A 27,380-nucleotide genomic window follows, 5' to 3' on the forward strand; every position below is an offset into this window, starting at 1 on the left:
ACCTTTCGACTTTGTTACATCATGGACACATAACATGTGCACATTGGGAGTGAAAGCAAGGTTTTCATATGGTTCTTAAATGAAAAAATAATAAAGAGGGATAAAAATGCTAATGAATCCATCTTATTTTTTCATTCTCACCCATATCCTATCCAAACCAGGTTCTTCTCTCCTCTATACAACTACTTAGAACCTTCCTCTCCTCCCTGACTTTCACATAGTCAAGGGAACGATTAGGTATTAATAGAAAATTAAAACTTAAAAATAATATCATGGATCATGAAAATACTACGACATTTTGTTCATAGAATCTCATATCCTCTCCTGGCATGTAGTGGTGTCGAGATTTTGATTAAAATGAATGACCTCATTTGAAGATAGGTCTCTCACTCTATTCATAATACAAATCAAATACATTCTAATGACAACAATACCCTTACTCTCAACAATACCTCTAACATCCCCCTCAATTTGGAGCATAAATGTCATATGCTCCCAACTTGTTACAAATAAATTTAACACAAGCACCCCTCAAAGCTTTGGTAAACAAATCAGCAAGCAGCATATTAGACTTCACATAAGTGGTAGTAATGAGCTTTTGCACAAGTTTCTCCTAAACAAAGTGGCAATCAACTTCAATGTGTTTCATCAACTCATGAAAGACTGGGTCCACTCATGAAATACTAGGATGGAAGCAATACGAAGAGCAGCATGATTATCACTTCAACTTCAGAGGCTGAGAATGTGAAAAGCCAATTCTTCCAACATATTCTTCAACTAAACAAGTTCACAAGGAGTGCAAGCCAAAGCTCTATATTCTAATTCAAAACTTGACCTTGCCACCACAGTTTGTTTCTTACTCTTCCAAGAAACCAAATTACCACTAACCAAGATATAGTAACCGGTTGTGATCTCCAGTTGGAAGGCGACCCAACCCAATCTACATATGTATCTCCATGAATATAAGTGTGACCTGATCACTATATAAGAGACCTCTCTCAGGTGCATTTTTTTAGATATTTCAAGATGCAAATTACTACGTCTCAATGACTTGTCCACCGAAAAATCTAGAAATTGTCTTACAACACTTGTGACAAAGGATATATCCAACCGAGTGACTGTGAGATAATTCAACTTTCAAAAAAATCTCCGATGTTGTCTAGGATTAGGCAACAAATCACCCATACCCGACGCTAACTTGCTGTTAGGATCCATGGGTGTACCAATTGGTTTGGACCCCAACAATCCGGTTTCATCCAACAGATCAAAAACATACTACCTCTGTGACAAAATAGTTCCCATAATGTTTTTTGATATTTCTATACCCAATAAGTATTTCAACGATCCCAAATCTTTGGTTTGAAACTTAGTATGTAGAAAAAGTTTGAGACTCTAAATACCTTTATCATCATCATTAGAAGGATCCTACCCGATGAATGAAGTATAACAATAAAACACAAAATGATCCAATGCACACTGACGAAGATCAAACTCAAGTTTTACAACACTGAAATGACCAAACCATGCTTTGGGAGACTATTTTAAATCATATAGTACCTTCTTGAGCCGACACACTAAGCCTGACTCCCCCTAAGCAACAAACCCAGGTGGTTACTCCATATAGACCTCCTCCTCAAGATCCCGATGCAAAAGGGCATTCTTCACATCTAACTAATGTAGAGGCCAGTGACAAGTAGTAGCCAAGGAGATGAATTGACGTACTAATGTAGGTTAAATAATCATCCCCAAAGGTTGCAAAGTACCGAAAACCCAACTTGGACACAACTCTACTAGGACCCCAAACATTAGAATGGATTAACATGAAAGGGCTTGCAGCTCATTTATTGACTTGGATGGTTTTTTCCCAACTAACAAGACTCACAATCAAAACTAGACACAAAACTCAAATCAAGAACAAGAAATTTCAATTTTTCCAGTGAAGGATGACCAAGATGACAATGAATCAGCAGCAATGCAGATAGTAGCAGGAGATAGCGGCTCAAAGTGAGAAAGTCCACCAGCTTCACGCCCTCTTCCAATCATCTTCCTTATCTTCAAATCTTGAATAACCACAAAATCAAGGAAGAATGTTACTAAACAATTCAAGAATTTAATAATCTTGCTAACAATTCATGAATTTAGTAATCTTGCTAATAGACATAAGATTGAAAGGAAACTCTGGAATATACAAAACCAAAGGAAGAGAAATAGAAGAAGTGGGACTTACAATCCCAATTCCCTTGACTGCAATGGTGGATCCATTAGCAAGAGTAACACAAGGTAAATTTGTAAGATATTGAAGAGTAGAGAAGAAATTAGGTATACCTATGATATGATCAGTGGCAGCAGAGTCTATGACCCAAGGACAAGGACGAAAAGTACTCGATGACAGGCATAATGTGAGATTTCCTATTTGGGCGGGAGATACAACAGGAAAAGAAGCTTGTTGTGATGCTTGATACTGCTAGAACTTGGAATACTCTTCCTCTAACATGGATATAGTACATTGCCTCCCACTCGGCCCAAAAGGTGTGGAGTCAATGTGGCTGCATTGGCCGCCCCCAAAAGTGTGAATTCGGTGGTGCTTGCATTGGCAACACGTCAAGGTCTACCGTGGAGATCCCAACACTGCTTAATAGTATGATTACTCCACAATGAGTGCACTTGCAAGGAGTGCCTATACCTCATCCATCTCTACCACCACGACCACTCAAACCACCTCAATAACTTCTGCAGTTGTTTCGTAAAGAATTAGAATCACCTTGTGCAGCAAAGGTTGTCCTCTCAGAGTCAGATGCAAGAGCAAAAGAACATGTGCTAAAGGAAGCATGAACAGCACGAGAATAAACATCGACAAATAATGGCGACTCTTCACTACTAAGTATCTGGGACCAAACTGCCTCAAACTCATGTCTCAAGCCTACTAGAACCTGAAGAACTGTCATTTGCTCCCTTTGCTTCTGCGTCTCATGAGGTTATAGTTTGCATGATGTTAAGCTCCTCATGAATAAGCTTCATCTTCCCAAAATAACCTGCAATGCTCCTATCACCTTGTTGTAACTGAAATTACTCCTAGGATAAATCATACATATGTGTAATGTTACTAAAGTACAGAAGCTTGGCATAATCCCAAATCTCCTTGCATGTATCTAGATGCATGCTCATCCGTGCAATCTATGGCTCCATCGAATTCCACAAGAGGGAAACAATTAAGGCATTTTCTTGAATCCACACTTCTTTTCTCTTCTCATTAGAAGGATCACATTGGAGCAAGTGGTCAGGTTTTCCTAATCTTGCTAAATAAACACAAACAGCTTTAGACCATTGAACATAAATCTTTCCATCCAAATTTTGAGTTGTTATCTGTGGCAACAATGAAGGAAACATGCTTTTGGGATTCATAGACTCCATCCCAACACTCAAACAGCAATACCAATGTCAAACAAGAAGAACAATGAAAACTAATTGGGACAATCACAAACTATGTGAAGCACCGACACAACCATGGACGAGGTGAACAACTTACCAACTAATATAGCACTACCACAGCCTCACAACTTAACTTACGAACACTGCCACTGCTCCAAGAAACACACAAAGAAGCCTTTACAAACATCGAACCAAAACTAACAGATTACCACGACTGCATGGTTGAAAAAGGATGGATCTTTGAGGAAAACACATGCCCAATAACTTGATAATATTGTCTAGAAAAGGAATCAGAACATGGCAGTCGGCACTGTCAGTAGTTGGCCAACGTGTCGAGGCACGTGAGGCTGTTTTCGGCAATGGGGTTTTGTTGGGGTAGGCTTTAGAGGTTTTGTTTTTGGCAATATGGTTGGTTTTGTGAAATAATGAAGGGTGGAGGCTGATCTGAGAGGGTAGCAACAGGAATGTGTCTTTCGGGCAACGGCTGAGCATGGTAGGGTTTAGGTTGGATCATGCTCTGATACCATGTTAAGATTTTGTTTCAAATGAATGACCTCACTTGAAGATAGGTCTATCCCTTTATTTATAATACAAATAAAATACATTCTAAAGACAATAATACTATTACTAACTCTCACTAATTAACATACTAACACATTTAATAATAATAATACTAAAAGACATAAATAACCTCTAACAAGTGGCATCACATTCCCAAGAATCTGATATACACATGTTTGGGCTTCAAAATGCATATTCTCAAGAATATGAAATTTTCTTGTTTGGTACATGTTACAGGGAATCTTATAAAATTTTCCAAAATTACCCCCAAAATCTAGCCATGTTTTCCGACAATGGAGCAATAGATTTCTTAAACACAAAAAATTTAAGTGTCTATTTGGTATCATTTCTATTTTATGTTCTCGCTTCTCTACAATGAAGAAATGGATTATAAAATGCGATTATTATGTTATAGTTTTTTGTTTCTGTTTCATCTATTTTCGAAAAACCTAAAAACTACGTTTCTTGGTTTTCAGTTATTCTAACAACCTGTTGCCAAAATACTTTAGTATCCAAAATTAACTTTAGTGGATGAAATCATTCATTTTATACCAAATGTTTAATTAAAATTAAACGATCATATTAATTTAAAAATAATTAAAATAAAAATATCCATAAATTTCAAAAAAATTAAAAATAACAAAAGCCATTTAAAAATATTCTTACTATTTTCCAAGTGTCATCTACAGTAAGATTGTTCTAGTAAAATTGAATTCTGAAATATAATAACTAAGTAAAATAATTAAAATAATTTTTATTTTTATTGTAATATTTATAATATTTATTTTTTCCCGTCTTATTATTTTAGTCATATTTTTTAATTGCTATTTAATTCAAGAAAAAAAAAAAACAAGAATTTGTTCAATAAAGTTCTTAAATTATTTTAGTTTTAGAAACATTACCAGAACCTACTATTGGTTTTCAGTTTTTAGTTCTTGTTCTGATTTGTAGCTTTCATTTTTGGTTTTCGTTTTTGTGGGAAAACGTGTTTAATGACTTGTATTCTATACGTGTATAGTTAGCTATTTTAGGAAATTTTGTAACAGCTTATATTCCTAGAATTAGGTTGATTTGGTTAGTTTCCCATTATGTTAGAATATCCCATAAATAATGGGATCTGATATAACCTAGTTAATTTTCCTTTTCTACTACTAGGGTTGATGTATATGGCTAACGTTTTGTGTATTATTCAAAAAGATGAAGAAAATTCTTCCACGAAATGTTTTTCAGTTTGTGTCATGGCATCAGAGCCTAAGCCTCTTTTCTGGGATTAAAAACCTCTTCACACGGGCCTTCATTGCCGAGACCATACTGCTGCTTCTTTGTACCCTATTTTACCTTGTTTTTTTAGTTCAAAAACAGAGTACTTTTGCACTTTTTCTGTTCAGCCTTCATTGCTGAAATTTCTTAGAGTAGTTTCCGTTCTTATTTCTACCTTTGCCAGCCTTCATTGCTAGTGTTTTCCATTTCGAGTGATTGGCCTTAGTCGCCAAGAGATCATTGTTCGTGAAGAATGTCAGAGGTTGCTGAGACGACCGCTATAGCACAATCGGAGGAGATTGTTCAATCCCAACAACCCAGGGAATTGCAAAATATCCAGGCAGCATATAGGCTGAATGGAAAAAATTACCTCAAATGGTCTCAACTCGTCCGCACCGTGCTGAAGGGAAAGGGAAAGATCAGCCATCTCATGGGTACGGGGCCGAAACCAGGAGATCCTCGTTTTGAAGTATGGGATGAAGAAGATTCCATGATTATGGCGTGGCTGTGGAATTCTATGATTCCTGAGATTAGTGACACATGTATGTTCTTGACTACTGCAAAGGACATTTGGGATGCAATTCAACAGACATACTCAAAAGCAAGGTGATATACCCCAAAAATATCCTCATTAAAGAGGACAACCGGTTTTGATTCCCCCATTAAAACGCCTTCCATAACCAAGGGCAACTGAATCACCCACATTGATGAGAGGGGCGGTTACAAAAGCATATTCCAAAACCCCCAAATCAATGTCCATAAAGTCTAAAGTAATTCCCGCAAGCACAATAATGTGCTTATAAATGCCTGACCACTGAAGGGTCAAACTCCACCACTATAAAAGGGGGACGTGGGGAAGAGGTAAAATCGTCTCATTGATACCCATTCTTTTACTGTTGCAATAAACCTCTCAACAAAGTCCCTTACTTAGGCATCGGTGTGATCCCCCGGAGTACACCCTGAGTTCTCCAAGCCATCCTTACCTTCTCTCTTTTCAGGTGGTCGTGAGCGAGGAACGTCTCCAAAGATCGTTCAATTTCATTCAGCAACAATTGGCACCGTCTGTGGGAACTTCTTGAGAGGTTTTATTTTTCAATCCTTGATCATAACTGCATCAAATAACTCAAAATCAGAGCCTATGGGTGACCAATGACCCCAATCCATACACTCCGCACCAAATGACAACTCCGGCATGACAGAAGGTGGGTTCCTTTCTTTCTAAAAAAAGATGGAGGACATGTTCAATATGATCCTACAGCAAAAAAAGGATCATAGAGAACCTATTCCCCACCCTAACCAAGTAGATCCTGAGCCACGTGAGAAGGTTGCAATCCCACAGGAGATTGATGAAAAGGTTGACCCTACGAAGAAGGTGGAGGATGCGAATAGTGTGGGAATCAACGAACAACAATCGAATGAACTGAAGGAAAGATTCAAAAGAATTGATCAGTTGGAGAAGATGATGAAGAAGGCTTGCAGCAATGCATCCTTTGGGGAGTCCTTGCTGAAATCTTCAAACCCGCCCTTCACTAGAGAGGTAATGAACGTTCCCCTGCCTAACAAGTTAAAAATGTCTAGTTTGGAAGGGTTCGAAGGCTTGTCCGATCCTGTCAACCATCTAGATACCTTTCAAGTGCTGAAGCAATTGCAAGGTGCACCAAATGCAATCATGTGCCGAGCATTTGTAGTCACTCTAAAAGGGAACGCTAGGGCATGGTATCAGACCCTAAAGCCTAACTCTATCGGTTCCTTTTCCGAAATGGAGCAGCAATTCACGGGACACTTCATCAACAGCCGAAGGATAGCAAAAACCTTGGCTCATCCTTTAAGCCTTGTTCAAGGAGAAAGAGAAACGTTGAAGAAATTTATGTACCGTTTCGTCAATGCAACCCTGGAGATTCGAAACCTGGATCACAGGGTAGCAGTGGCGGCCCTGACAACGGCTCTCCAGCTAGGGGATTTCTTGAACTCACTAAGGAAGAAGCCACCAGCAATATGGGAGAGTTGATTGCACGAGCTCAGAAGTACATCAACCTGGAGGAGGTGATGGACACGAGGAGAAGCCGAACCATAGATTACAAGTGGATCCAAACCATCGGCCTATGAAGCAGAAGAAGAGAAGTTTCGCCCTGGAGCAAGTCAAGTTAATTGATGAAAAGGTAAACAAACTTTTAAAAGCTAACTTTGTCAGGGAAGTTAATTATTCGGAATGGCTCAGCAACGTGGTTCTAGTGAACGAGAAATGGCAAACTAGCATCAATTTTATAGACTTGAACAAGGCATGCCCCAAATACAGTTTTCCTCTCCCACGGATCGACCAGCTGGTGGATTCCACATCTGGACATGAGCTCCTGAGCTTCATGGATGCATACTCAGGTTACAACCAAATTTGTATGCATCCCTAGGATGAGGAGAAGACTTCGTTCATCACCGAAAGGGGGCTTTATTGCTACATATTGATGCCCTTCGAATTAAAAAACGCAGGAGCAACCTACCAAAGGCTGGTGAACAGAATATTCAAAGATTTACTGGGGAACACCATGGAAGCTTATGTGGATGACATGCTAGTGAAAATTCTAAAGGCGGAGGAGCACTGCAGGGATTTGAGTAAGGCATTCAAACTGCTGCGTAGGTATAAAAAGAAACTAAATCCAACTAAATGTGTATTTGGTGTGTCTGCAGAAAAAATTTTAGGGTTTATGGTGACCCACAGGGGGATAGAACCTAACCTAGGTCTTAGCTGATTTTTTGGTGGAGCAAGTCCGTGAAAATTCGGAAGAGTCCGGAGTTTGGGCTCTACATGTGGACGGGTCATCAAACGGGGCTGAAGGGGGAGCAGGTTTAATCCTTACAGCCACAGATAGTTCTAAAGTATTGTACGCGTTGCGGTTGGAGTTCAAAACGACCAATAATGACACCAAATATGAAGCCTTACTGGCAGGGCTACGACTCTCGATGTCCCTTGGAGGAGAAAGGCTTTGAGTCTCGAGCGATTCCCAGCTAATGGTTAAGCAGGAGAAGGGCGAATTCGAGGCTAGAGACCAAAAGATGAAGAGATATATGGCGAAGGCACAGGAATATATCTAGACGTTCTCTCAATTTACAATCGAGCACATCCCTTAAGCAGAAATGCAAAAGTTGATGCGCTGGCAAGGTTGGCTTCAGCTTCAAAATCGGATTGGAAGAATGTCGTTTACTTGGAGCGAATAGAGAAACCAACTTACGAGGAAACCAAAGGCAATGTAGCGGTAATAGAAAAGGATAAAGAAGATTGGAGGACCGTCCTAATATAGTACCTTCGGGACGCATCTCTACCAAAGGACAGGAAGCAATCTCTGAGGATAAGAAGGAAGGCAACCAGTTACAAACTTACATACCACGAGCTGTATAGGTGATCCTTGATGTTGCCATATTTAAGGTGTTTGGGCAGGAAGGAAGGGGAATATATATTGAGGGAGATTCATGAAGGGATATGTGGGAACCATCTGACCAATAGAGCCTTGGCTCACAAAGCTCTACGGCAAGGGTACTTTTGGCCCACTATGAGAAAAGGCACAATAGAACTAGTAAGCAATACGACAGATGCCAAAAATGTGCCAGCATACCACACTTGCCAGCCAGCACGTTATCCCCCTTGACCAGTCTATGTCCCTTCACTCAATGGGGACTAAACATTCTAGAGCCGTTACCACAAGCAGTTGGACAGTGAAAGTTCTTGCTAGTGGCCATCGACTACTTCACAAAATGGGTGGAAATTGAAGCTCTGTCCCATATAACAGAGCGCAACATCACCAAGTTCGTATGGGCTTCAATGATATATAGATTTGGAGTACCTTGGGCCATAGTGACGAACCAAGGAAGGCAGTTCGACAACAGCAGTTTCAATGCTTTTTGCGCTGATCTTGGCATAAAGCTACTCTTTGCATCCGTGGCACATCCGCAAAGCAATGGGCAAGAGAAAAACATGAACAGAACGATTTTGCACGGCCTAAAGACACGTCTCGAGTCAACACAAGGTAGGTGGGTAGAGAAGCTCCCATTAATCATATGAGCATACCATACAACCCGGCGAGCAACTATGGGAGAAACCCTTTTATGCTCATCTTTGGAGCAGAGGCGGTCATCCCTGCAGTGATAGGAATCCCTTATTGGTGAAGACAACATTTCAATGAAAAGGGGAACAGTGAGGGGTTGAGAGCAGAGTTAGAGTTACTGGAAGAGAAGCAGGATCAAGCTAAGATCAAAGTTGCGGCTTATCAGCAGAGGGTAGCTAGATATTACGACGTCTATGTTAGAGCACGGACTTTCAAAGTAGGAGATTTCATCTTAAGAAAAGTATGAAACAATCCTGCTGAACCCGGGCCGAGTAAGTTGAAGCCCAACTGGGAGGGGTCATATCAAATAGTAACAGAAATCAAACCAAGGGCGTACACATTGAAAGATTTAGATGGGAAGGAGATTAAGAATACATGGAATTTTGATTTGCTGAAAAAATATTATTCATAATTTTGTATGCTTCAAAAGCAAATTACATAGGAATAAAATTTCAACATGAATTTCAATCCCCAACTTCGCTACCTCTTTCATCATCCCCTTCACCCTCTTCCCCTGACAGAGGACTCTCATTACCATAACCAGCCGAGCAGATGCCGGCCATGTTAAGGTTAGGATACTTGGTCATGACCTGCTCCCGACACCTCCGAAAACTTCCTCAGTATGACTGGGAGTTGTCCTCCAAGAACTGGTCGTAATTGCAGTAGTTTGAAATTGCAGCACTAGCAATAGTAGGGAGCTCTTCGCTCCGAATCCGAATGATCTCCTCTTGGAGAGCCTTCTCCCAAATGGCAGCAGCATTCAGCTCCTCTTGTAAAGCAAGGTTTTGTTGTTGTGACTCTTTGGAGACTCGGTATATCTCAACCACCTTGTCTTCCAAAGTAAGGCTCATAGCTGCTAGCTGAAAAATAGCAAGAAAAACAATAAATATATAGGAATGAACAGCGAAGTAAACTCATAAACACATCAAAAGCATACTTTGTAAGCGGTATGGCGGGTAGTTGAAGCGAGGGCTTCGGGGAGCATCATCTTCAACTCATAAGCATCCTCCAGATATACAGAGCGTCAGAGGGCAGCACCAGAGAGCACGAGGTCGTGCAAACCCAACCCCTCAGATACGGAAGGTGGAGGTGCTTGAGAGGAGGCTTCAACAGCTGTCTTAAGTACATCCTCCATTTGGGAAGACCTTCCTGGTGAGTTCTTTTGCCCTTCTTTCTGGCAAGCAAGTTCTTGAAACGGTTCTAGTCCATGTTTGCAATAAATAAAAAATAAAAATAAAAAGGTATGATAAAGGACGAAGGCATAAACAAATGCTGCAAAACCCATAGGAATGAAAGGTGAGGACTAGATGGAATGGGGCTGAAGTGGCAATGAACAAGATTCCGCTCCTTGAGCAGCTCGGAGTTGGGAATAATCTTTTGGCGGGCCCCAGCCTAGAGCTCCTCAAGGATGGCCTGCTCCATGGGAAAAAGAGATGGAAGCATGTGGCGCTACCAAGCTGAAAAGGAAGGAAGAGTTAGCTGTGGAGCAGGATGGATAAAAAATATATAAAATGGAAGGTAGGATTAAAGGGGTCACCATCGAGAGGGGTCGACCAGACGCAGGGCCCACGAAGTCCAGCACCCAAATGCAAAGAAGAACCTAAACTTACAACCATGGTTGGATGAGGAGCCAGGGGTAAATAGTTTGAAATCCTAGAGGCAATTGAAGTAAAACACCTCCTTCTCTACAGAATGCTTTCTCATCTGATGGCAGCACCGAAATAGAGTCACCGAGGGTTGGTAGCCTTTGCGAATGAGAAGGGTTGCAAAGCATACCATGGTGATGTATGAGTTGAGGGCTAGTTGGGAAGGAGACAAGTTGTAAAAACGCAACACATCAGAGAAAAAAGAATGAAAGGGCAACCTAAGCCCAACGTCAAAATAATCGGAATATAAGTAGACCTCATCTGAACAATGTTGCAAGGCATATTCTGAACTACTATGCAGCCTGAGGTGAATACTATCCGAAATAAAGAATAAGCGGCACAGGTCAAGCAAATCTTCAGCGATAAGGCAGGATCTACCCTGACTTATACTAACTACGGTTGAGGATTGAACCTCAGAGGGCTCCATCCCAAACACGAGCAAATTTTTTGAAAAAAAAGTAGAAAAAAACTTGTAACTTCCCTCCGCTCAAATTGAAAAGCTGATTTTCAATGAACCTTTGAAGAATAGATGAAGAATGCGAAGAACATATGAAGAACATGAAGAAGGTGTGAGGAACGTGCGAAGAACAAGGGGAAAAAGTAATGTGCACACAAAACAAATAAACTGCAAAGTAAAACAAGCAAAGACAAAGACAAAGACAGATTTCAAAAGGAAGAGAGGCGTACCTAGCAAATGCTAAAAGGCTTCTGTTGGAGACAAGGAAGGTATGAGCAGATGGGTTTGGCGAATTCCACAAATCACACATCACGATAAGGCGGGAATCACTAGGACGCACGCATCCCAAACAAAGTACAATTCTCAATACACGGAAGATTTCCAACCGATACACATCCCAAGTAGGTGCGCATCCCAAACAGGCGTGCATCCTGAACAGGTGCGTATCCCAAAGACAAACTACGAGTTCCGAGAATGGCTACAAGCCCCAAAAAGATTTCAAATCACAAAGAGGCGGCCTAACGGATGGGCACAACCCATGAGGCCTGAAGACACGACCCAAATGATGAGCAAAGCTCATGAGGCCTATAGCCAAAATAGATGAGCATAGCTCATAAGGCAAGAATAAACGAGCCAACTGATGAGCAAAACTCATGAGACCTAAAGACTACCCAAACAGACGAGCACAACTCATGAGGCACAAAGAAACGCCCTGACTGATGAGTAAAGCTCATGAGGCCTGAAGATAGCCCAGACAAATGAGCACGGCTCATGAGGCATTAACAAACAGCCCAACAAATGAGCAAAGCTCATGAGGCCAAAAGACAACCCAAAAAGATAAGCACAACTCATAAGGCATTGACAAATGGCCCAACAGATGAGCAAAGCTCATGAGGCCAGAAGACAGCCCAAACAGATGAGCACAACTAATGAGGCATTGAGAAACAGCCCAACTGATGAGCAAAACTCATGAGCCTGAAAAGGGCACAAAGAGCTGCTCGGATTGAAGCTACCTGGATTAAAAGTTGCTTAAGGAGCTGCTCGGATTTCGTAAATCTATTATTGAATATGCCAACCAATTGAAATCTTTGTGGCAAGAACTTGATCATTATAGAGTGATAAAAACCAAGTGTCCTGAAGATGCCGTTGTTCTAAAGGATTTCATTGAGCAAGATCAAGTCTATGAGTTTCTTGTTGGACTTGATTCAGAATTTGATCAAGTGAGGATTCAAATTCTCGGCAAGCAGGAAATTCCGTGTTTTATTGAGGTGGTGGCACTGATTCGAGGCTAGAAAAGCATAAGAGGTTTGATGCTTGAACCACAAAACACGGATAGCTCGGCTATGGTGGCAATAATTCAGTCACGAATGTGGAACGAGCACCAATTTTTGAAAATGGGAGACCTGGTCAACCAAAGGCCTAGAACCGTGATTACAAGGACAACTTGTGGTGCACTTTGTAAGAAGGCACGCCATACTCGTGAACGGTGTTGGAAGCTTCATGGAAAACCTCCAAGCCAAGAGTGAGGAGGACAGAAAGGAGAGCAGCCAAGGAACAATGATCAGGCTTATGTTGCTACAATACAGCAAAATGAAGAAGCACCATAGGAGTTAGGCGGTCTCAACCAAAAAGAGGTCAAGAGGGTGAGATCTCTTATTGGCAGTCTTGACAAACCTTCAGGTACTTGCTCATTGGCATATTCAGGTAAGTTTCCTACCTCTATTGGATTAAATGTCTCCAATGAAACCTTTGCCAACTCCTGGGTCATAGACTCAAGAGCTACAGACCAAATGACCCACTCACCGAATGGGTTTTTCACATATTTGCCATGCCCAAGCAATAGGAAAATAGCCACAGTCGACGGTTCCTTGACCACTATAGCAGGTGTAGGAGATGTCAATTGTCAAAATAAGTACATCACTTATTTTAAAAAATGTTCTCCATGTTCCTAGACTATCCACAAACCTTGTCTCTATTCAAAAACTCACTCAAGATTTACGTTGCAATGTGGTTTTTTATCATAGTTATTGTGTATTTCAAGATGAGGATTCAAGAAGGATGATTGGACATGCTAGAGAACGGGATGGACTCTACTACCTCGAAGCACCGAGTCAGTCAAGAGTTACCAAGGGCAAATTATCTCACTCTTTTGTTTCTGAGCATTTTTCGTCCAATAAAGAGAAAGTGTGGCTTCACCATCGCCGACTTAGACATTCGTCATTTAGAGTCATTAAAATTCTATTTCCTTCTTTATTTAAAGGTTTAAATGTTGAGAATGTTCATTGTGAAGTGTGTGAACTTGCTAAACACAAATGTGTATCTTTTCCAGTAGTAATAAAAGAAGTTCTATTCCTTTTTATCTCATTCACAGTGATATTTTGGGTCCTAATATTCCTAATGTTTCTGGGGCACAATGGTTTGTGTCATTCATTGATGATTGTACTCGTGTTACTTGGCTTTTCTTGCTCAAGCATAAATCCGATGTCAATACTGTTCTCCCAAATTTTTGTTCTATGGTTAAAAATCAATTTAGGGTCAATATCAAAAGGTTTAGATCGGATAATGCTAGGGATTATTTCAATCAAGTCCTAACTACATACTTTCAGAAGGAAGGGATAGTACACAAGTCATCTTGTGTCAATACCCCACAGCAAAACGGCGTAGCAGAAAGGAAAAATGGTCGCCTTCTTGAGTCAACCCAAGCTTTCATGTTCTAGAAAAATGTGCCTAAATCCTTTTGTGGGGAAGCAGTTCTTACACCCGCTCATCTTATAAATCGTTTGACTTCCAGAGTATTGGGATTCAAAAGTCCAATGGAAATTCTCTCAACATTCTATCCTTACCTACACACTACAAATAATCTTGTCCCTAGGATATTCGGGTGCATGTCATTTGTTCATATTCATAGTCAAAGTATGGGAAAGCTAGGTCCGAGGACGTTAAAAAGTGTCTTTGTGTGTTATTCTTCGACACAGAAGGGGTATAAATGTTATCATCCTCCATCTAAGAAGTTCTATGTCTCAGCAGATGTTACTTTCAATGAACAAGAGTCCTATTTCACCACTCCTTATCTTCAGGGGGAGAGTTCAACGATGGAAGATAAGGATATGGAGGATAGGGATGTTTTACTTGATCTGCTATCACTTCCCGTATCTAAACCAGTTTCTTGTTTCCCTGAGCCAAATCCTGTGTCTTGAGTCCATGTCTGAGCTTGTGCCAAATCACATGTCCAAACCAGTGCCCCTAGAAAAAAATTGATTCTACTCTTGAGAATGTGAGACTTGGCAAAGTTTTTTCAAGGAGGAAGGTGGCTGTCCCTGAATTTGTGCAAGTCCGAGACTCCAACTTGGATCCTGAGAACGAGGTAACAATTTCTAACCCTTTATTGCAAGTTGAAACGAAACCTCAGGTTAATGACCAAGATCTTCCCATTGCTATTAGAAAAGGAACTAGAGGGTGCAAAAAACAACCTTTATATCCTCTCTCACATTTCTTGTCCTTCAAATATTTTTCACCATCCCATAGATCCTTCCTTATTAGCTTAAACACCATTGTCATCCCTACCACCTTATCCGAGGCTTTCTCCAATGAGAAACGGAAACAAACTATGAATGTGGAGATGGTGGCGTTGGAAAAAAACAAAACCTGGGGGTTGGTGAAATTGTTGGCAAGAAAGAACCTGTGGGGCATAAATGGGTTTACACTGTGAAGTATAAAGTAGATGGATCAATAGAGAGATACAAGGCAAGGTTAGTGGCCAAGGGTTATACTTAGACCTATGGAATTGACTACCTAGAGACTTTTGCTCCAGTTGCGAAGATGAACACTATTAGAATCTTGTTGAAAGGCAAGGTTAGTGACCAAGGGTTATACTTAGACCTATGGAATTGACTACCTAGAGACTTTTGCTCCAGTTGCGAAGATGAACACTATTAGAATCTTGTTGTCTCTAGCAGCTAATTATGGTTGGGACTTGCAGCAGTTCGATGTCAAGAATGCATTTTTGCATGGAGAGCAAGAGGAAGAAATTTATATGGAAGTCCCGCCAGGTTATGGGAATAATTTGGCTACTCATACTATGTGCAAGCTGAAGAAAACCTTGTATGGTCTCAAACAATTGCCACAGGCATGGTTTGGAAGGTTTGCAAGAGTTATGATGGCCATGGAATATAGACAGAGCCAAGGGGATCATACCTTGTTCATTAAACACTCACCTTCAGGGGGAGTCACAGCCCTCTTGGTATATGTCAATGATATAATAGTGACAAGGGATGATGATAAGGAACGACAGATTTTGAGTCTGTGTTTGGCTAAGGAGTTTGAGAACAACGCGTTAAGGAGGCTGAAATATTTCTTGGGATCGAGGTGGCTCACTCTAGACAGGGCATTTTTATATCTCAGCAGAAGTATGTTACGGATCTCCTCAAAGAAACTGGCAAGACGGCATGCAAACCAGCAAGTACTCCAATAGATCCTAACCTTAGACTTGGAAAGGCAGAGGAGGATGCTGCAGTAGATAGAGAAATGTACCAACACCTGGTAGGAAGACTCATCTATCTGCCACATACACGACCGGATATAGCTTATGCAGTGTGTGATTAGTCAATTTATGCATAGCCTGAAGGAAGTCCATCTGCAGGCAACTCACCAAGTGTTACAATACCTCAAAGGGACACCAGGACAAGGTATTCTGTTAAAAGGAACGGAAGCTTAGTTCTTAAGGCATACACAAATGACGATTATGTTGGGTCAATTGTTGACAAGAGGTCGACCTATGGATATTGCACCTTTCTTGGCAGAAATCTTGAGACGTGGAGTAAGAAACAAAATGTGGTGGCTCGGTCTAGTGCGGAGGCAGAATTCAAAGCAATGGTTCAGGGTGTATGTGAACTACTTTGGTTGAAGATTATCTTAGAAGACATGAAGATTAAGTGGGATGGTCTGATGAGACTCTATTGTGATAATAAGACCGCAAACAGCATAACTCATAATCTGGTACAGCGTGATCGAACAAAGCACATTAAAATTGATAGACACTTCATCAAAGAAAAGTTGGAGAGATTGATTTGTACACCTTATGTGTCTACACATGGCCAACTTGCTGATGTACTTACCAAGGGGTTAAGTAGTTCAGTGTTTCAGAGTATTGTATCCAAGCAGAGAATGGAAAATACCTATTCGCCAACTTGAGGGGGAGTGTGGGAAAACGTGTTTAATGACTTGTATTCTATAAGTGTATAGTTAGCTATTTTAGGAAATTTTGTAACAGCTTGTATTCCTAGAATTAGGCTGATTTGGTTAGTTTCCGATTTTGTTAGAATATCCCATAAATCATGGGATCTAATATAACCTAGTTAATTTTCCTTTTCTGCTACTAGGGTTGATGTATATAGCTAACGTTTTGCGTATTATTCAGAAAGATGAAGAAAATTCTTCCATGAAGTGTTTCTCAGTTTGTGTCAGTTTTTATAATGTTTGACAAAGATACCAAAGGGCCCCTAAATTTTAAAAAATTCAACAGTAGCAGTTTGAGATGGAGCAGCAGATCTCCCCCAAAAAAAACATAGATTAAAAGTGTGTGTGTATATATATATCAACAGCAGCAGGTTCTCAAACAACAATATGCCACGGGGAAAGATTTGATGAAAAAGAACAGCAATAGAATGGTCATTGAGCAAGATTTTTGGCCGAATATAACTCCATTTTTCTCCCAGTAGATTTTCAATACCAAGCCCCCAAATTTCTCACAAAATAATGAGGTGAATATTGAAAGTGAAGTGCAAAAAAACAAGAGCAAAAATAAAAACAGTATGGTAGGAGAAGAAGCAAATGAAGAAGCAACGACATTGCAGATCACCAGAATCAAAATCGGCTCAGATTTTATTTTGAATTCTAATGAGCATTTTTGTTCCAAGGGCAAACATACAGGAATCAGTTTTATCTGATGATTCCCGTTGGAATGTAAAAGATTGCATAGGGACGGGTGAGGAATAACAGATATGGGAATATCACATTGCCAGGAATGTTTTAATGCAATGTTGGCATGCAGGAATGGAATGGGATAAGAATGGAATGGATTGGAGAATGGAATGGAATGGGGAGTGGAATGGAATGACCATTCACATTCCACTGTTTGGTGACAAACATAGAATCACACTAGAATGGAATGGGCATTCCCATTCTCCATTCCATTCTCATGTTTGGTATAAGTAATTAATAATGAAATGGAATACTCATCCATCTCTTTTCCTGATATCATAAATAAATAAAAATAAGTAAATAAATAAAATGGAGAAGTGTTTCAAGTGTGCTTTGCTATATGGATTGTAGAATACCTTTAAAATTAAAAGGGAAGTTTTATAGGACGGCTATAAGACCAGCTAATGCTATATGGATCAGAATGTTGAGCAGTGAAAATACAGAATATCCAAAATGTAAAAGTTGCCGAGATGAGAATGTTAAGACGGATGAGTGGTATAACACTAAAAGATAAATTAAGTAATAAACATATTCGCGATAAGTTAGGTGTAGCTCCTATAGAAGATAAGATAAGGGAAGGACGACTCAAATGGTTTGGGCACTTGCAACGTAGGCCACATAGTGCGCCATTGAGCAAGAGCGAGTTAGTTACTGTGGGGGGTAGTAGAAGGAATAGGGATAGACCTAAAATAACTTGAATGAGATAGTGAATAAGGATTTAAGAGCCCTAAATTGGTCAAAAGAAATGGTTCATGACGTATAAATTGGCAAAAAAGGATTTATATAACTGACCTCACCTAGAGGGACTTAAGGCATGGCTATGTTGTTGTTGTAATTAATTTACCTGCATGACAAATTTACATGCATGGATATTATTATTCCATATCGCTTAACTGCATGATGTTTTAAGATAAATGCTTCACAATAAAATTACACTCCTTTACAATCAAACAATTACATAACTAGTAGATTGGCTTATTTGCACGAAATGTGCATGAAGCTGCAGATATATGTAAACCAGATATGTTGAACCAAAGACCTAGCCACTTGCACAAATTTTCTTTTCACACACGACTTACACTATTTCCTACAAATTTATAAATAAAAAAAAAAAAAAAAAGGAACTAGGATGGCCTACAGGGCTTGCATTCTCCTTTTGCTTTTGCTTCGAAGGCTCCAAAAGCCTGGCATTAGAAAAAGGCTACATCTCCTATCCAAGTTCTTTCTTCAAAATGAACAAAATCATCACTATGTCAATGCTGAAATAACTCCACCATGTTTCAGCACAAAGAGGGGACTCATATGCTAAGATCATCCAATTTGGCACAATTACTAAATATAAATCCATTAGAAAAATTTATGTAATATGAAATTTGTTTTCCAATAGGAGGGAAAAAAAAGAGTGCAAGCATTAAGTGACCAGCAATTTAAACAGTTACACTGAACCAGACCAAAATATACTTTTTCAAACTAATAGAAAATATAGGGATGCAATCAAAGAATCGGTCTCATAAAGCAAAAAAAAAAGGGAATATATTCTTCTGGGTGATCAAGAAATAATATATATTGATATATATAGATATAATGAAATTAAGTCATAATGTAACTCACATTGGATGATAAGATGATGACCTACCCAGTACATAGGTAGATTCTTAATTTTAATCATTGATGATCAAAGTTTAAGAAACTTTCATTAAGTATTATAAATACTGCACAGCAAAATGGTCAAAATGCCCATCCCAGATAACAATTGTCTCAAACGTACAAGTACCAAAGTATTAATAGCCCACAGTATCTAAAACACATAAGTACGAATAATCCAAACATAACATGAAGACAAAACACAAAAGCAGCATAGAGGCCTTTAAAAAATCTGCATGATGGTCCTACATTAAAAAGACATACATATTTCTAATAGGAAATGGTGCCACAAAATTAATCCTTTGATTGGAGAATAGTCCCAACATCCAGTACATGTTATTTCCAACACAAACAACAGAGGAAGGATTTATATACCAGAACCCACAACACCCTATTAAAAAGCAGTACAAGAACAAAACAAATAATACATGCAAACTTGTACTAAGAATGGAAAAAATCAAAAGAAGAAAATTTCAACAGAATACATAGACTTTTGTAGATTTTAATCCTTTGGTACATCTTTCCCAGAGTGCTACTGTGGCAGGCCCCTCTCAAATGTTTTGAGATAGCAGGACCACATTATAGTGCAGACCTATCTCAAATGCAGGACAGCAATACTCTAGCCATAACAATATGCAATCTGATTCTAGAGGATGTGATTTCATAGTTAAAATAAGAAGATTAGAAAGCAAGTTTTTTAGGGAAATGGATAAAGACATTTGGCACTGATTTATGCCGGAAGCCTGGAACCAACTACCACATCAGCAGGTAGTAGTCAGAAACTGGAAATTAATTAGGTAAGAACTCTATTAGCTCCAGGAGTCATGCCATTGCAGCAGCTGCTGCAGTGCTCGTCTTTCAATCGCTCCTATTCAACTTGAAAAGGCACAAGTTACGTTCTTTAACAGGAAATTGCTGGACAAGCACAAATATCCTTCCAACAAATTGTTTATCCTTGTTTATCTTAGTAGGTCAGTGGTACTGTAATAGGGACAGCAAGCATGGACCAAATACCTTTTTTTAAGTAGGCTGCACCAAGTTCTGTCATTGGAACAACTGATTATAATTTAAAATACATAACAATATGCATAACTCAACTGATTATGACTGAACTTTGTGTAGTCATAACAATATGCATAACTCATAAATGCAGATTCAATTGGTGGTGACAGACAGGGTAGAGAATGACTGTTGGCAAGAAGGGGATGAAAGGGGACCAATCACACCTTCACTGATCAAGCCTGAATCTTAAAAATTTTGACAAGTGATAAAAGTTCTCCAAATCTGAACAGCACGTAAATCACAGCAACCTGGTTTTTAATAATGCAGAGACTAGTTGCGAAGGGTAAATGCTCTTCATTTTGAAGGCAAATCCTTTTTCAATCTCCTCTTTTATGGATGGCCAATCCAACATAACAAACACAATCATTGTGAAGTATATCTCATCCAACAGTTTTCATAATATACGGACAAAACAATAATAATATTTCAGCATAACCTTTGAATTTGTGAACCAGATCAATACCCTCAATGACCCGAATTCATGAATCTGCAGATGTAATAAGCACCTGCGATGAACCAGATCAATACCCTCAATGACCTGAATTCGTGAATCTGCAGCTGTAATAAGCACCTCTGATGAACCAAATCAATACCCTCAGAAATGGAAAGAAACTCGACAAGACAATTTTACTAAATCAGCAGACAAAGAACAAAATAGAGAAAGATTTTTCCAATACCTTCCAAATCGAAGCTCCGTCAATCAGAGCACACAATTCATTCTGCAAGCCCTAACCCTAGAACTCTCATTCAACGTCTGGATCAACGACTGAAGTGCACAATCGAGGAAAAGGGAGAGAGAGTGAGTGAGAGGAGTATCAAGGAGAGTCAGGGATGAGAGAAGATGAGGTCGGGGAGGGAGTCGGGGCGATTCCTATTTAGGTTAGAATCAGCATTCCTCCCATCTTGTAATAGAATCATTATTCTCAGTTTTAGTGGGAATGAGCATTCCAAGGGAATGGGTATTCCCACTTTTAAAAATATAAGCAAACATGGGAATGGAAATAAAATGTTGGAATGAGCATTCCATTCCATTCCTGCGTGCCAAACATAGTGTAAGTTCCTGCAATGTCAAAGGTTGGACAAACCATGTCTCACACTCCCATGCAGGATTGTCAGGACTCTTAGGCTCTGTTTGGAACTTAGAAAACCTTAAGAGAAAGGAAAGTAAAATATGAAGGAATCCATTTTTTCATGTTTGATTATCAAGGAAAGTAAGAAATAAAACAAAAAATATATCAAATCAATGAATAAAAATATGATTTTGCGAATCATTTACATTTGATTTTTCTTAATTTTATTCATTTTAAAACAATTTTTTGTTTTTAATAGTATTTGATATAGAGAGAAAATATAGTGAAAAATAAGTTTCCTTCTCATTTTTCTTTCCTTTTCTTTTCCCAACCAAAATCCTTAATCCAAACAGGCCCTTAAGGATCCCATGAGCTGAATTCCCTCTATAAGTCTAGAACTGGTCTTACAAGTTGCCATTTTCATCACCACTCAAAACCTTTTACTTCTCACTGGGAAGTGGGAAGCCTTTGACATATATCTTTGCTGCCTTTAGCATCTAGGAGTATACTAGTATAGAGTTATCATGTGCTATACTTGTGAATAAATTACCTAACATTTGCACAGATTTTGTTAGATGTTGGCACACTAGGACTTTCTTTCTTCTCTCCCCTTTTTGATTCCATGGATATGTCTTACTAGATGACTTGGTGTATTAGCTTCGGGTAGACCAGTCTTATACTTCTCTCTTTCTCTCATTAATGTATTTCTATAATTATCTACAAAGAATCTAATTAAATATTTTATTAATTTACACTTACATCTACATGCCTGATTAGTAACTTCAAAATATTTTTCTATTTCAGCTGCATTTTAACATTCATATATTTTATCAAACACACCCTAAAATGTAAATTTTTTTTCTCAAAAAAGAAGATTTTATTAAGAAGAAAAAGTACAAGAAGGAGCATAAGAAATCCTCATTAAAAGAAAATAAATCAAAACAGCTCAGCCAACCAATCACGCTGTGAATCAGAAAATGAAACCCTTTGAAACACCCAGATGCAAAAAACTACAAGGAGGCTAAATACTAAATCCTATCCCAAAGCATAACAGAAGACATCTTTTCCCCGAAAAAATATGAGTATTCCGTTCCAACCAAATCCCCAATAACTGTAACAATTGCACACCTGCACAAGGCCAAAGCATCCTTACAACTTCCAAAAACCTGAAAAATGGATAGCGAACAAATCTTCTACCGACTCCAAACACACACATTTCTACAAATAAACCAAAAAGATTGTTCCACACCCTCCAAGAAAAGGAGCAATGAGGAAAAGGTAAGAAGCAGAGTCTGAATGTTGAAAACAAAGAGAATAAACATCGGAGATAAAGCCATAAAAAGCCTCCTACTCTGCAACAAATTGTTAGTGTTAACTCTATTAATTAACAAACCAAATAAAAGCCTTAACCTTAGAGGGGATTTTAGCCTTCCAATGAAGCAGGAGAGACAAGTATTTATTGGTTAAATGCTCAAAAGAATATTTATCAGAATACTTCTCAGATGAATCAAGAATCCAAAAAATGATCCTCTCCTTTGGGAAAGGAGCCTACCATCCCACAAAATTAAGAAGAAGGCAAGATCCAGAACCTCCCTATCATTAAAAACCCTAGGAAAATAGAAATCCCAACAAAGACCAGATCCATTAGAAATAAAGAAGGAAGAAATTGATTCATTGTGCAAAGAGGACAATCTAAACAAACAAGGAAAAGATGAAAAAAGCGAAGAATTCCCAACCCAAATGTCTTCCCAAAATGAACAGAATACCCATTTCTCACAATAAAATTTGAATAAGGAATAAAACGAGGATATAACTGTGAAATGCCCTTCCAAGGAAACTCACAAGAACATCTCAAACCCAAAATAGCACCCCACCCATTGTCCTGCAGGCTAAATTTACTCTAAATAACTATGTGCCAAAGGGACAACTTCTCTAAGGGAAATTGCCACAACCATTTGCCCATTAAAGCAGTGTTCTTAGACACCAACTTACTAAGACCTAAACCCACCTCCTTCATAGACTTGCAGAAAACCTCCCAACTAAACGAATGATCTTTATTCTCCCCCACCCTAAACCAAAGAAAGTCTCACATGATCTTCTCAATACTACTGTCTATCCTCACAGATATTCTAAAGATAGACAAGATATAAAGAGGAATACTGGCAAGGAAAGCCTGAATGAGTGTAATACGCCGACTTAGACAAAACATATCACCCTTGGACCTTAGAAGATGACCTTAAGAGCTCAAATATTCCATAATGCAGTAGTTAGAACATACTTACCTAACTACTCAACAAACTTCTTTCACACAACTCCACTAGTAATTTTCTCAAATTGAAGAGTTCGATGCAGCTCTAGGAGGATTATACTGTATATCATCCTCAATCTGAATAGAAACCATTCACCAACTATAATGAAACAACAAATGGCAAGGTAGGATGCAATCAATAGCTTCAACCCTTTCTTGCACAAAACAATCATAATATATGATTTCCATCCCATATCTAACTGGGTAGCCCAAAATGGAATCTACTAGTGTGCGTGACGGCAGTTATGTTCTCTTGCCTCAAATGGAAGAGCTCTAGATGGACATGTACTTGTAACTGGGGGCACAATTGTTTCTGCATGGCTCATTTCATCTCATACCAAGTCCTTATCCCTCCATATCTTCTCCTCCAAGCAACCTCCTATTTGTAATCCACTTATCCTACAAAATCGAGAAATTCCCCTCAATTTGGATTTCACCAAATAAAAGTTTCAAGCTTCATTCATGTAACACCACCAAAAATCATTCACCAAAGAATAAACACAATCATCGAATTCTAAATTAAATTTTGAAATTTCAAAATTAATTTCCCCAATGTAAATGATCAGTGCATTTCAAACATTTCAGAAGTTTAGGAAACTACAATTGTTACACGACTTTTTCTTCTTCAGTAGGAGATTCAATCAATTGCTTGGCCAAGGCTGCAACTTCTGTCAGGCTATTCAAAGTACTATTAATGTTTACAAAGAATTCTCAAGGTTCTCACCCTACTAATTAAAAGTTCAACCTTTGCAGACAACTCAACATTGATCACTATATTGCTGGATATTTTTCATTTTTTTTACTGCAGCTGGGTTTTTTTTTTTTTCTTCCAAATGTGTGGAACATGCTAGGGACTAGGCAAATGGGCATGGCCCAGGATATATGAGACAAATCAGGTCGATTGAGATACAAATGAGGGAAAATGTTGAATGAAAGCAAGAGTACTGGATTTTCATTTTTCGGATAGGGAAAAAAAAATCATTAAGGGATGAAACAAGGTACAATAATAGGAGGACAAGATGTCCTCCAAAAAGCAAAAAGCAACAACCAAAGAAATTACAAAGATCTACCTTCCAATCCCTTTGAAAGTAGGACAGAAAAAAAACCCCAAAAAAATCCAAACAATGGGCCAAGAAAGATGCCGAGAAGACAACTCTATGCCATACTAGGAGGTGGGTTGTGCAAGTCTTGAGGGTTCTCGCATTCCTCTCTATCCAAAAGGGCAACAGATAGCAAAGGCTGAGCTGTGCCATAAAACGCAGCCTGACCTACCTAAGCCAAAATCCCACTATCTCACAAGCAAGAGATCTCCCATGTTTTGAGGGCCACCTAAGCTTCACCGAAACAAGATAAGAAAGCATTACAAAGATGGGTTGCCACTTGACAATAAAGGAAAAGGTGCAAGTTCGTTTCATTGTACTTGGCACATTAAGCACAAATCAAGATCGAGAGACGAGTAGGACCTCCTTGTACATAACAAATCATGGTATTGATTCCATTGAGTCACAGTCCAAACAAAGGTCCAAATCTTAAATAGGAACCTTCGCCTTCCAAATGATGTGGCTCCAAATGAAGGAATTGGGAGAAGAGGTTTTTTTATAGGTAAAGGAAAAAATATTTTGAAGAAAGAGACCTAAAGAATCGCAATCGCCCTCACAAACCCTCTTATCCTAAGGAGCAAAATGATCCAATACAGTAAGCAAGGCGGTAAGCTCATTGACCCCTCTCTCATTGAGATTCCTTAAAAAATGGTAATCAAGAAAAGGAGTTGATAAATGCATTGCAAATACTGGAAAGTTTTAACAATGAAGCACAAAGAAGTCCAAGGAAATCTCACCCACCAAAACATCCTCCTAGATCCAAACTGTATTGGCATTACCCTCTTTGAAACAAGGAAGAGGAAAGAACAGACATGCCACTTAGGGATCAAACTTCAGGGGCTTGCATGAGAAAGAATGCAGTTTCCTCTAGTGTCCCACCCATTTCAATGAAGCCCATATTTGCATTTTATCACCTTGTGCCACATGGAATTAACCTCTAAGGGAACCTTCACAACTGTTTACCAAGTAAAGAGATGCTTTTGGAAACCACATTGCCAAGCCCCAACTCCCCCAAATTTGGGTCTTCTAACAACCTCCCAACTAACAAGATGATCTCTCTTTATTCTCCCCAAACCCTGACCACAAAGAGTCATGGATTATCCTCTTAAGAGTTCAGTTACATTCATGGCCCTATAAAAATAGAATGGAAGTAAAAAAAAATTTTGGAGAGGGAGGCACCAATGAGCATATCACAATTTCAAAGAGACAAATGTCAAAATTTTGCTTGTGCAAATTGTCCCACATCAGAAAATTAAGTGGAGGATTGATGGATCAAATACACGTATGAGCCCAAGTCCTAATAGCTTAAACTTTTGGGTTAAGTTGGTGTTCTCTATACATATATGGGTGAAGACTCCCAATGTTAATAAGTGGTTGACTCTAGGCAAACCAAAAAAGAAATTGTAAATTCAAGGTGTAGGAGCAAATTCTCCTAACATGCTAAGAATTGAAGGACATGGATCGAAATGGGATCAAAATGTAGGAGGTAGCATTGGTTTGAAGCCATGGAATCACAATCTGAGGCACGTAAAGTATGGTGGTAAGGCAAGCAAGAGAATTGAGTTGACCTCTAAAGGGAGACAATTCCCACTCAAAGGAAGATATAAAGATTTAGGAGATTATTGGAATTTCACTCGTAAAAATTGTCCCGCAATGACAAATCAAGTGGAGGATGGGTGCTTATATACATGGATGGGCCCAAGACCTAATAGCTTAAGATTTTGGGTCAAGTTGGTGCTCACCCATGTACATCAAGTCCACATGAGTAGTTTCCAATGCAAACAACAAATGCGCCCTCTTCCACCCCTCCAGCCTCCTACCAACCCTCCTAGGGCCACAAAAAGCCACAGAGTTAGAATTGCCTTAGAGGGAGGCCAAGATAAGGAAGTGGGCAATCTAAGGAGACACAACCCATTAGGGTTTTTTAAACTCTCTAATTCTCTACCATGCAATTTGATACCAGCCACCCGCTCTTGGACAAGTTGATCTTCAAACACAAAATATTTTCAAAAATTGATATTCCATTGGAACATTCTTTCCTTCTGCTCCTTTGGAAAATAATTACTAAAAAGCAAAGTACATTGCATGAGGAGGAAAGCACAACCTGTACCACAAACGACACAAGGTTTAGAACTTATCTAGTGCATGTGAATGACCTCCAGTGATGAATAGGTAACTCAATGGTGGAGCAAGAATAACAACCTTCAGAGCTTCGATCAGGAAACAGCGATGGCACTTTAGGTTCTAAACAGTCAGTGACCTCTGATATTTGATGGTGCTGGAAATTTTTGGTAGTGGTGGCTTGAGATAAAGGATGAAAAAGAGGATGCCTGTGATGATCATTTCAGACACCTTTATTTTATAGTTCTGTTACTGGCAATGTAAGGATTCTTGATGATTGAAGCCAAAGGGGAAGAAGAAAGAGAGTGATGAACAGACAGGACCAAAGATGGAGATTTTGTTGTGTACATGATGGAAATAGGAGAGGTGAGAGAACTCATTATAGTTTAGGAATAATTGGACATTAAAATGAAAGAATGAGGAAGAGGAAAGGAAGATGGATGATTCAGAAGTGATATAGAGAGAGAATGAATTAGGGCTCTGATACAAAATGATGTAAAATGATATCGAGAGGGAGGAAGAAGAAAGGAGGAGGAAAGAATAACATAGGGCCATAGGGGAGAGAAGAATGTATTGGGAGAAAGTGCACTCCATTATTCAAAATAAAAAAACTTGTTTGTACAGCACAACAACACTATCATTTATAGGA

General features: G+C 39.1%; 1 protein-coding gene across 12 annotated transcripts in view; it reads right to left on the reverse strand.

Annotated features, from left to right (window-relative positions):
- Positions 1 to 27,380, reverse strand: part of LOC131152438 (protein RDM1) — a 38,938-nt gene that overhangs the window by 7,454 nt on the left and 4,104 nt on the right. The gene's annotated exons all lie outside the window — the stretch shown is intronic.

The sequence above is a fragment of the Malania oleifera genome, chromosome 3 (genome assembly GCF_029873635.1).
Source record: "Malania oleifera isolate guangnan ecotype guangnan chromosome 3, ASM2987363v1, whole genome shotgun sequence".
NCBI lineage: Eukaryota > Viridiplantae > Streptophyta > Magnoliopsida > Santalales > Ximeniaceae > Malania > Malania oleifera.